At 47.4% G+C, this 11,393-nt stretch overlaps 1 long non-coding RNA gene across 1 annotated transcript; it reads right to left on the bottom strand.

Annotated features, from left to right (window-relative positions):
* Positions 1-886: 886 nt before the first annotated feature.
* LOC119088121 lies at positions 887-9,582 on the bottom strand. Its single transcript, XR_005091702.1, has 3 exons — positions 9,186-9,582; positions 7,520-7,757; positions 887-1,176 (listed from the first exon to the last, which is right to left on the bottom strand). It is a non-coding gene; the product is annotated as an uncharacterized LOC119088121 (long non-coding RNA).
* Positions 9,583-11,393: the final 1,811 nt, after the last annotated feature.

Genomic DNA, 11,393 nt, shown 5'->3' with positions numbered 1-11,393 from the left:
GGACCAGCAGTGGAGACTCAGCGCCACACTGTGTCCCCAGCTGGGCAGGACTTTAGAGGTTGCAGAGGGCAAGGTCCAAGCCCTCTCTGTCACTTCCTGGTGAAATAGGCTGTTTTCTTTGAGAGCAATGCCCAGCCTCCTCACAGAGTAGAGGGAGTAAGGTTCAGAGTCCACACTAACAGGCTAGATGGTGGCGTGTGCCTGTTGTTCTCTCTCTCTCTGTCTCTGTCTCTCTGTCTCTGTCTCTGTCTCTCTCTGTGTGTGTGGGGGGGGGTGTGGGTGTGGGTGTGGGTGTGGGTGTGGGCACGCACAAATCATCTTGCATTTATCTAGCCTCTTCCTTCAAGGTTCGGCAGCCTTGGTTTTGGACAGGGAGGAGTAGAAGTAGTAGCTTCTCCTTCCCTGGGGCAGCTCAGCTCCCTTTCTCAACATTCATTCCCAACTAAACAAACAAAAATGTTAAAAAGTCCTTGTCTGTTAGCTGGCCAAGGCCAAGAAGTGGCTCAGGAGTTCTCCTGGAGAACTCCTGGGTTCACTTTCAGCCAACTGCAGAATCTATGGGAGCGCAGGCAGGTTGTGAGGATGCCGGAGGGATTGAGATACTTTGCAAAGTGGTCTGGACCAGATGTTCCCACACAGAGCCCTGCTCCACCTGTTTCAGAGGTGAGGAAGCCAGAGAGCGGATGCTCTGATGAATGAGAAGGGTGCCTTGAAACATGGACCACATGGAGCTCATGTGCTGGGATGTGGGCAATGAGCACAAATGGATTCTTTTTTTTTTTTTTTTTTTTTTTTTCCAAGACAGGGTTTCTCTGTGTAGCTTTGCGCCTTTCCTGGAGCTCACTTGGTAGCCCAGGCTGGCCTCGAACTCACAGAGATCCACCTGGCTCTGCCTCCCGAGTGCTGGGATTAAAGGCGTGCGCCACCACCGCCCGGCGGATTCTTTTGTTTGACCCTCCAAATGACCTTTTAGAGTTACAGAGACATCAGGATGGTTGGACAAATCAATGTCATTAGTCAGCTAACCACAAGCCAAGGGATATCCAGGTGGATCTCTGGTTGCCTACAAGGATGCCCTTTAGGGTACGGTTGCAAGAGTTGCCACAGTAGACACAAAGGTTGGGGCTGTGTGAATTGAAGACAAAGGGTCCAAGAGCCAATGGGTGTTCTCAGCTCCTAGAAACAACAACAACACAAAAGCCAAGTAAGAAACTTTTCTACAATGGCCCCAAAAGGAGACAAGCTCTGCAGATGGTCAGCCCAGCATGTAGACTATAGTTTAATAACAATAAAAAGCAATGTTATCCATTCCACAGACAGGCCTGTTTTCCATGTGTGTTAGGTGAGCTACAGAGTCCCTTCAGCCTGGTAGGCAAAACCTGTGGGCAGTCAGGGGCAGCTAAAGTTTTGGGGTCATAAGGACATCCTAGAAGGACCCTTCATCTGGGAAGTAGAATCCACTCCGGTCATAAGGATGTATATAGGAAAGAAGTATTTTGCTATCAGTTCCTATAACCACACTGAGAAGATTCCAGATGATACTGAGACAGGGATAAGGGCCAGCAAGTCCCTAAGGATCAGGATTGTTACACTCAGGCCACCCCCTGTGGAAAGAGCCTGTCACACCAGCCTTCACTTCCCAGCCCTTTACAATTATTTTTTCAACAAAAACTCCGATGTTAATAGTCAGGCAGCTGGGTTTTTATTATTCATACTGATTTCTAAAAGGGAACATTCTGGCTTTAATTAGAATGAAAAATATGAGTCGTAGAAATATTCAAATATCACATGGCGCCATTATTTACACCATTGATTCCAGCAGGCAGATAAACATAGAGTCAGATGTGTGCTCTACGCTATTTAAAGAACAGAGCTTCATTAATATGCTTCCACATCTCCACACATGGGTGAGGGCCTGTAAAGAAAGCCATGGTAAGGATACCATGCATGTAGCCTTAGAGGTGTGGGAGACACGGGTCCCAGAGGGATCCTAAACAAATATTGACTTTCACGTAGGGTCCTGTGTCAAACCCATGCCACTGTGTACTGGGGCATTTTATGAATGCCTATCTTCCTAGAGAATTACCTCACAAGATCAGAATTTGGTTCATTTAACAGATATGTAAGCTGGGCCACAAGCTTGTATATTTGAACACGAGGTCCCCAGAGTGCCACTTTTCAGATACAGACATAGCCAGCATAAGCAGTCTGCAAGAGTTATACCCACCGTAGGCCTTGGCTTCCCGTTCCTGTCTGTTGAGGTGATGTCATCAGCCAACACTCCCTTCCATCATAAATAGAGCCCCTCCTACCTGCACGCCCTCCCTATGATGGACTTGTATCCCCTAAACTATGAGCCAAATAAAAAACAAACCCCTTTCTTTCTCCATTAAGTTGTTCCTGTCAGATGTTGTCATAATAACAGGAAAAGTAACTAATATGGAAGCTAAGCGACCAGTGCAGAGAAGGGGAAGAAATTTGTCCAAGGCTGAACCCACCACTGTGGAGCAGGTCACACCTCCCATGGGGGCTGAGGATGATGGATGCTTCTTGCCATGTGTGCTAAGCGGGTTATGGCACTAGTTCTCCAAATGACATACTGATGCTCAAGTTGTACCCCAGGCCCTTTCAACCAGACTATGAGGCTGAGGCAAGCACCCATGTTCCATGAAGCTCCCTGAGTGGGTCCAACACACAGCTACAGGGAGAGATGACCTGTGCTTTAATGTGCTGCCCTAAAAGAGCCCAAAGTTCCTGCAAGAAGGGCTATGATTTACCCATTTTTCCTTTATTATTCTTGTTGCTGCATGTAGGCCAGCAGTTGGCTTTAGGCATCATCCTTTATTGTTCTCTATGTGATTTGGAGACTGTTTTTTTACTGAACACAAAGCTTGTAACACAAACTGCTAAACGGTCTTATTAATAAAATACCTGGAGCAGGATGTTGGGACAAGTTCTTGCCGCTAGGAAGTCCTCAGCCCAAGAGAAAGCTACTTCCTATATATTCACGCCTTATATACCTTTCTATGCCCTGCCATCTTACTTCCTTTCTCTGCCCAGCTACATCACTTCCTCTTTCCACCCAACTCTATCATTTTCCGTCTGTCTGTATAGATCTCCAGACCTCTATGGTTAACTAGTGCTGGGATTAAAGGCAAGTGCCACCATGCCTGGCTCTGTTCCCACTGTGGCCTTGAACTCACGGAGATCCAGATGAATCTCTGTTTCTCAAATTCTAGGATTAAAGGCATGTGCTGCCACTGCCTGACCTCTATGTTTAATATAGTGGCTGGCTCTGTCCTCTGATACCCAGGAAAGCTTATTTGTTAGATCACAAAGAAAATATCACCACACTTGCTGGTTTGGCTACAATGGCTGACCATTGAGCCATGGGGATTCGCCTGTCTTGTCACCAACACCCCAGCACTGCCACCCCCAGTTTTGGGTTAAACTCAGAAACCTGAGCTCCATCCTCATGTGTGTACAGCAAGAATTTTGCCCAGTGAACCATCTCTACACCCTCTGTTCACTTATTTTAGAGATAGGTTATGTGACATCCACTGAGTTGGGATTGAATTGGAACATTCTAGAACCTTCTTTATCCACACAGACTCCCTAGAGTGACTGCTAACGTATCACAAGAGGCTTTTTAAGGGCAAGTGTGTGGTGCCTTCTGGTTACAGAAAAGTCAAGGTTATCTTCTTATTTCCCCATCTTGTAGCTGCTATGTCTTTGAACAATCACGAAAGTAAAAGTCCCTTTCCTGGAAGAACCCCATGTTCTCTAGAGTGCTGACCCCCAATTGAATCCATTTAAACCCATATGTCTTCTTTAAGCATAGCAGGCAGTCATGGGCATCATAAATGCAGACCTGGAATAACCTAGGGGAGTCTTCGGTATCAAGCCCTTCACATGGAACTTTACAGCACCTTCAGCCCTGTTCCAGGCCCAACAGCAGTCTGTTCTCAGAGAGTGAGGTCCGGTCTCCTGGATAAGGAAGTGGGGTCTTTTTTCCTTCCAATATGCTGCATTTAAGCCAGAAGTCAGTGTTCAGTTGGCCAACAGGACCAGAAGGTCATGTGGCTGTTCTGATGTCCTGCCTGATGCTTTCACCCGGACGACCTCAGTCCTTCTTTGCTTGTCTGGTTCTTTCTCTCTCACCCTCACCACATCAGCCCCAGAGCACATCATTACGACTTTCTTTTGGCACCTTTAACAAGTAGTCATGAAATTTACTAACAGCTAAAAACACACACTTGGGCTTTCACGGTCCGAGGTCCCATTTTAGAGGCTCTGAAGGAGAATGCATCCCAGACTCTCCTCAGGCCATGATAGTAGCTAGCAATCTGACACATTCTATGGTTTGTAGATGTATAGTCCAGTCTCTGCCTTTGTGGTCACATGGCTCTCCACCTCCATGTCTCTCTGTATTATGATACAGCCTTTTAAAAATGGCCCTAATCTTTGAATTAGGACCAACCCACTCTAGTGTGATGCTGCTGCACTCACTATAACTTTAAAAAGCCCATTTTCAAGCATGCTCCCATTCTTATCATCATGGCTTGAATTTGAAATTACCCCCCCCCCCCGTGCCACACACACACACACACAAGATCATGTGTTCGAATACTTGGTCTCTAGATGATGGTCCCCTTTGGTAAGATTGTGAGCCTTTCAGGATGTAGGGCCTCGCTGGAGGATATGGGCCATTGTGAGGTAAGACTCAACAGTCATAGTTCAGATTCTGGTCTCCTCCAGGTTTCCAGATCCTCCAGGATGTAAGAAGCACTGCTGGAAGCTCTCATCACCACAGACAAAGATGTGCTACCATCATGCATTGCCACCATGACAGCCTGAATTTCCTGAGACCCCCCAAGCTGAAATAGCTCTTCCCTTCCCTAAGCTGCTTCTGGTGGGCTTTTGTCATGGTGTGGAAAAGAGTAACAAACGCACTTAGGTTACAAGGGACAAGAATTTAGGGGAGACACTAGTCCACCCAAAAGCAAAGTCACTCAGCTGGCAATCTTCAAAGGACCTCTTGGATCATGTCAGCACTCTGTTGACACTTTCTTTTGTACAATGGTACTTGGAATAAAATCCAATTCCTGGGGCTAGGGAGACACCTCACTGCTAAGAGCACACACTGCTCTTGTAGAGGACCAGAGTTTACTTCCTGTCATGCATGCTGAGCGGCTCACAACCGCTTTTAACTCCAGTTCCAGGGGGATCCTACACCCCTGGCCTCTCTGTGAGCATCTGTACACACAAATAAATAATTAAAAAATAAGTATTTAAAAACTCCAACTCCGTAGCCTTCAGACCCTGATAGGCTCAGGGGTGGACAGTATCCCCAGTCCCAGCCCAAAGCCTATCAGTACCTCTACCTCAGGCCCATTTAACTGCCAGAACCTAAGCTTAGTGCAATTCTTGCTTCAATGTGAGGTGGAGCAGTGACTGGATTCAGTAAGCATTTAGCAAGTACCTACTGCAGGCATGCTTCTATGCACCAGGCTGGAACGTGGAGAGGTTATGGGAGGTAGCTCAGTGGTGGGCAGCATACCCGGCCTATCCAAGGCCCTGAATTCAAGCACCACAAAAGTAAAATAAGGAAAGCATGTGTCCTGTGTGCTTGGGGAGATGTCTCTAAACCGATGACGGAACCAGTGAAAGATGCATGAGCTGAGGGCCCAGGAGACCCAGAAAAGGGAGGAAGCACTTTGGCCTGTGGGACCAGGCGGAAGTGAGGGAGAAGCTCCCAGCAGACCAGACTTCTGAACAGTCTGGAAGGAAGATTTTCTGTCTGACTCCAGGCTGCCAGGAATAGAGAGCCAATCATTACCACAAGGAGCAAGGGGAGGCTGCTCGGCAGCGCTGAGCGGGTCGTCCTCAGCACCGGCACCGTCTGATGCGGCGTCTCCTTTCTCTCTGCGTTCTTGCCTGCTTTGTGAGCATCCACACAGAATGTGCGAGGAGGAACACAGGCTTGGAAGATGCGGACAGCGGAAGCACTTCCTTCTTGCCTAAGTGGAGTCACACAAATTCTACTTCCCAGTGTTCACGTGAGGGAGAAATGAGGAGAAGCAGATGCCGTGCTCCTCGGGATCTGCAGGCTTTAGCTCTAGAACTGCCATAGATACCAATGTCTGCAAATGCTGGAGTTTATACCAAACAGCACAGAGTCTACACGGAACCTGTGCCCACCTTCTCCTGTACTTTAAACCACATCTGGGTTATTCACAACACCCATTATGATACAAGTATCAGGTAAAGAGCTGTTTTACTGCATTGTCTGAGGAGTAAGTGTGTATGTTTAGTGTATATGCTGTTAGTTTTGTTTTGTTTCCTTTTTGGGGACAGGGCCTCATGTAGGCCTCAAACTCACTATTTAGCTGAGAGTGACTTTGAACTCCTGACCCTTTTGCCTCTACCTCCCTGGTGCTGGGATTGTAGGCATGTATGATTCTACCCGGCTTACCGACCACTAGGGCTCAAATCCAGGGCTTTACATATGGTAGGCAAGTCCTCTACCAACTTAGCTGCATCACAGCCCTGGCATGGTTTTTTGTTGTTGTTGTTGGGTTTTTGTTTTTGTTGTTGTTGTTGTTTGTTTTTGAGCTGAGGATTGAACCCAGGGCCTTGCGCTTGCTAGGCAGGCGCTCTACCACTGAGCTAAATCCCCAAACCCCTGGCATGTTATTACAACATAGCTTTGAAAGATTAGCAAGATGACCAAGGCTGACAACCTGACTTATGGTAGAAGAAGAGAATTGGCTTCCGCAAGTTACCTCTGACCGCCACAAGAACCACAAGTGGGCCCTCTCTCTCTTTCTCTCTTTCTCTCTCTCTCTCTCTCTCTCTCTCTCTCTCTCTCTCACACACACACACACACACACACACACACTCCAATTAACTAGCTAGTTAAATATAAAACAATTAAAAATAATTTTGATCCATGGTTAGTTGAATCAGTGAATGTAGATGTGAATATGGAGTCAATTGCGACATCCTGAGAACTGAGCCAAGTTCATTTAGATGCTCAAACCATCCACCTTTGTCCTGGGAGTGGAAGACACTAGTGGACTGCTTGCCTATCACTACCAAGGTCCTGTGTTTGATCCCTAGAACAAGAAGGAAGGAAGGAAGGAAGGAAAGAGAAAGGGGGACGGAGAGAGAAATAGAGAGAAAGGGGGGAAGAAAGAAGGGAGGGAGGGATGAAGGAAGGAGGGAAAGAAGGAAGAAAGAAAGGAAGGAGTCTATCTTGAATTTGTTTGTTCTGTGTACATGGTCCTGGGGTCTAAGAAGACCCCTTGATCTAGATGGCTAGGTTGTTGAGGAGGAAGCTGGTATGAAGCAGGCTACCTGGATCCTGGGCTCAAGTTGAACCAGTTTCCCCAAGGAGAGATTACGAGGGGCAGGCAAAGAAAATAGGCCTTTTGCACAAAGTACTCACTAGGCAGGAGGCTCTTTGGGCCAGAAACCGCAGAGCACTAAGACCCATGACTTTCTGTGCACATCTTACCTCAGAGATGTGTGGGCAAGGGCCTGTCAGGTGGATGAAGCAGAGGGCACCCAGCACCTCTGCAGCTTGTGGTGTTTCTGCCAGCCAGTTGTGTTTGCCAGCCATTCACATTCACTCTAGTCTCTGAGGTCCTATGGGGCACGGGAGAGCCAGGCCCCGCAGTGAGGTCACTGGGAGTCAAGCCGGCAGATCTGAGGTAAAGTCAATGGAAACCTTGCTTCCCACCAGCAAACCTGAGCTGCCAAAACAGATTGGAAGAGGAATGAGAAATAAGAGGAGCAAAATAATGTAAAGGAAGCAAGCCCTGAGAGGATCCTGCCCATCCTTTCTGCATAGATTTTCTGCCACGGAGACTGAGCAAAGGGAATGTTTTACCCCTGAGGCCTGGGCAGACAGTGGTCCCGGAGAAGAAAGACAATCACTTCCTGGAAAAGTCTTATAATTGTTCTTTTAAGAGGAGGTAGGAGCTGCCAGGGGAGGGCCAGTCCACAGGTACTGGGGTTCAGCCCAGGGGGAAGCAGAGGAGAACCCCAGCTTCAGGCAAAGACCACAGCAGGAACAGTTCTGAGCATCCCTGGAACTGATGCCTGGGAGGTAGTTTTGAATCTTAGCTTTCCCAGGGATGGAATAGAGGGAGTTTTATCTTTATTCCGTCTGTGCCATCTACTGAGCATGGTGGCTTGGGGTGAGTTTCAGGCAAATGTCACCCCTACCACACACACACACACACACACACACACACACACACACACACACACACCACAAAACTTACATCCCATGTCATTTGTAAAGCTCTCAACAGTGAATATCTTCTTAAGGCCTGTTTGGGCTAACCACACAGCTTAAGTGAGATAATATATGAAAGCCTGTAACCAGGGTACATGGACAACCTCTATTTATCACCATCCTTTTCTTCTTTCTCCTTCTCTCCTTCACTTACTCTCTCTCCTCTTCTCCTTCTCCTCTTCCTCCTCCTTCATCACCTCCTCTCTCTTCTTATCTTCCCCTCCTCCTTTCTCTTCCCTGACCTCCCCTTTTCCTCTCCTCCCTCATCCTCCCTTTCTTCTCCTTTCTCTCTTTTTCCTCGCCCCTTCCTTTTTTCCTCTGTCTCTCTCCTCTCTTTTTTCCCTTTCTCCATTCTCCCATTCTGTCCCTCTCTCCTTTATCATTTATCAAGTTGCCATACTTAATTCCTGGCAGTGGAGGACACATGTGTTTTGCCATGAACCGGGGAAATAAGTGATACAAGGTGCTTTGGCCCAGGACCCCTCCTGGAGGTGGAAGGTGCCTGGGCACAAGGGGCATCCTGAGGAGCTGGAGGGGAGCTGCACCTGGAGAGCGGGTGAGCTCACATTCAGGGCACCCCCATTTTACTCTCTGCCCTACTTTTTTTCGTGGTCTAACCACAGATGTTTCCTTCAATCTCATATTTGAGAAATCTGCCCCTGGTTTTCACACCATTTCCTGCCAGCTCTTCATCATAATCTCAACTGCCACAAAATAAGGCCTTTTCCTTTAATGAAAATGGCAAGAAGGCTGTCCTGGGCGAGCAAGCTGCCACGGTCATTTGATGATAGTGGGGCAAATGGTGTATCCCTTAGTTTTGCTGCTCTGTAAGGACAATGGTACAAAGAGCACAAAGACCACAGTAAGTTCCTTGACTCACCGGACATCCTTCGGAAGCTTTCCATCGCTTAGTCCATCCTCCACTACTCGAAGAAGAAGCTGAGGCAGAAAGAGACTAGACAGTTTCCTCACACAGGGTTTCAGGGCCAGGATTTGAACTCAATTGGCTAAGAACTGGGACACAGAGTAATGAGCAGCCCTGGTGGAACTTGACACTTTCCCCTCAGCCATGCATGCCACAGAGAACAGGAGGGAGACAGGCGAAAGTAGTCTCCGAGACTGGAACCCAGCACAGCACCTGGGCGACACAGAACAAATCCAGTCTTCGAGATCGGAGGCACAGTAGCTCAGAAATGCCCTCCTGATAATCATCTCCGGGCTTTTTAGAGCAAGCAAATCCTTCACTGTTCCAATCTGGAACAGCCCACATCCTGCTTATCAGATGTCCATACAGAACAAGGACAGCTAATTTCTCTGGCCCTGTCCTATCTCCCAGATCTGCAGGCCATTTCCAACCCTGGCATCTGGCTCCTAGTTTCTAAGTGAGAGGCAGCTCCATGGCCAGGGTTCAGAAATCTACAACTCAGAGCAGTGAACACACACACTCCAGAGCCCCTGCACCCGCTCCAGGCCGGGTTTTTCATAATTGGTTTTCAGAACAGCCTGTCCATGATGTGTAATTGTTAGCAGTTGTAAAAAGATAACTCACATTTTTAAAAGCTTAAAGCTTGCTCTGTGCAGATAAAAACTGTGACAAATTATATTCCGAAAAATCATAAAAGTAGAGAGAGACATGTTAATAACCAAAGGTGGCGTTTCATTTAGAGGTCAGCCAGAGCTATTAAAGTACTCCGGAATCTCCAGCTTTGGCAGGAGCGATTTGACCAAATCACTTAAAATCACTTATCTCTTCCAGACCATACCTAAGCACCTCCCTCAGTTAAAAAATAATAATAATAATAATAACAATCCACAGACAGTAATGCAAGAGGTCAGGGGAAGCAGTCAAGAAAAGTAATATGGCCCAAATAAACCCAGCTCCCAAGGAGAGTCGCTAGAATCCACCAAGGCCACTCAGCACATCCGCCCATACTGTGTCACCCCTATTCTAAGTGACCTGCTCATATCCATTAATGACCATGTTCAGGCTCATACCACACGTGTACGCGCGCGCGCACGCGCGCACGCGCGCGCGCACACACACATACACACACACACACACTCACACTTGTACACCATATGAAGTAGACAGGTGAAGAATTTTCTAGAAACACAGGACATAGGACATAGGTACAGATTTTGTGATGAATCTAAGACAAGCCAACCTAAACTGGTATGGGAGAGACTGGATTGTTTTCCCAAACTCAAAAGCCTTTTTATTCTTAGACAGAAGTCGAGGCACATTCCAAAGAGGAGACAACCACCCCGGCCAGGAAGAGGTGTCAAGGGTTTTAAAGGTAAACTGAGCAGTGGTTGGGGAAAGTGGGAATGAAATGAACGAAGCAGGAATGTTGGCTCGTTGGAAATAAGATGTCAGAGAACTGCTGGCTAGACTCTATTATGGCTGGAATGTAGTGTTCACCCACAGGTTCAGTTGTTTGAAAACTTGGTCCCAGCTTGTGACTCTGTTTTGAGAGGTTATGGGACATTTGAGGCAGGAGAACACAAAGATCACTGGAAGAGGATTGTAGGATGGTCGTGCTTCCTGCCTGGACTGCTGGTCTCTCTCTCTCTCTCTCTCTCTCTCTCTCTCTCTCTCTCTCTCTCTCTCTCTCTCTCTCTCTCTCTCTCTCTCTGTCTCCCCTGATCAGCCAAGTGTGAACAAAATGCAGCCACGAACCAAGAGCAGCCACCACCCCTTCCCTGACATGGTGGCCCATATCTCCTGAACCACAAGCTAAACGAAACCTTTCTTCCTTCGATTGCTTCTGTCTGGCATTGGTCACAGAGGCATCAATTAACTAATAGTAGGCATTGAAATGTTTGCCAGTCCAACCTGCTATTGTCACGTGACAATTAGCCTCTTCATTGGGGACTGGTTTTCCATGGGGATTATTCTGACACTGATTCATACTCTGTGCCACAGCAACCAAGATGTTATATTAGTTACTCTTCTGATTCTGTGAGAAAACCCCAGATGAAAGCAATTCATGGAAGAAAGAGTGTCCTTTGGTTTTTGGTTCCAGAGGTTGAGTCCATATTCTTGGGGGAAGACATGGCCTCAGGTGGTGGAAAACAGGAAGCTGAG

Source organism: Peromyscus leucopus, chromosome 5 (genome assembly GCF_004664715.2).
Source record: "Peromyscus leucopus breed LL Stock chromosome 5, UCI_PerLeu_2.1, whole genome shotgun sequence".
In the NCBI taxonomy this organism is placed as follows: Eukaryota; Metazoa; Chordata; class Mammalia; order Rodentia; family Cricetidae; genus Peromyscus; species Peromyscus leucopus.
This window is presented reverse-complemented; position numbering and strand designations above follow the sequence as displayed.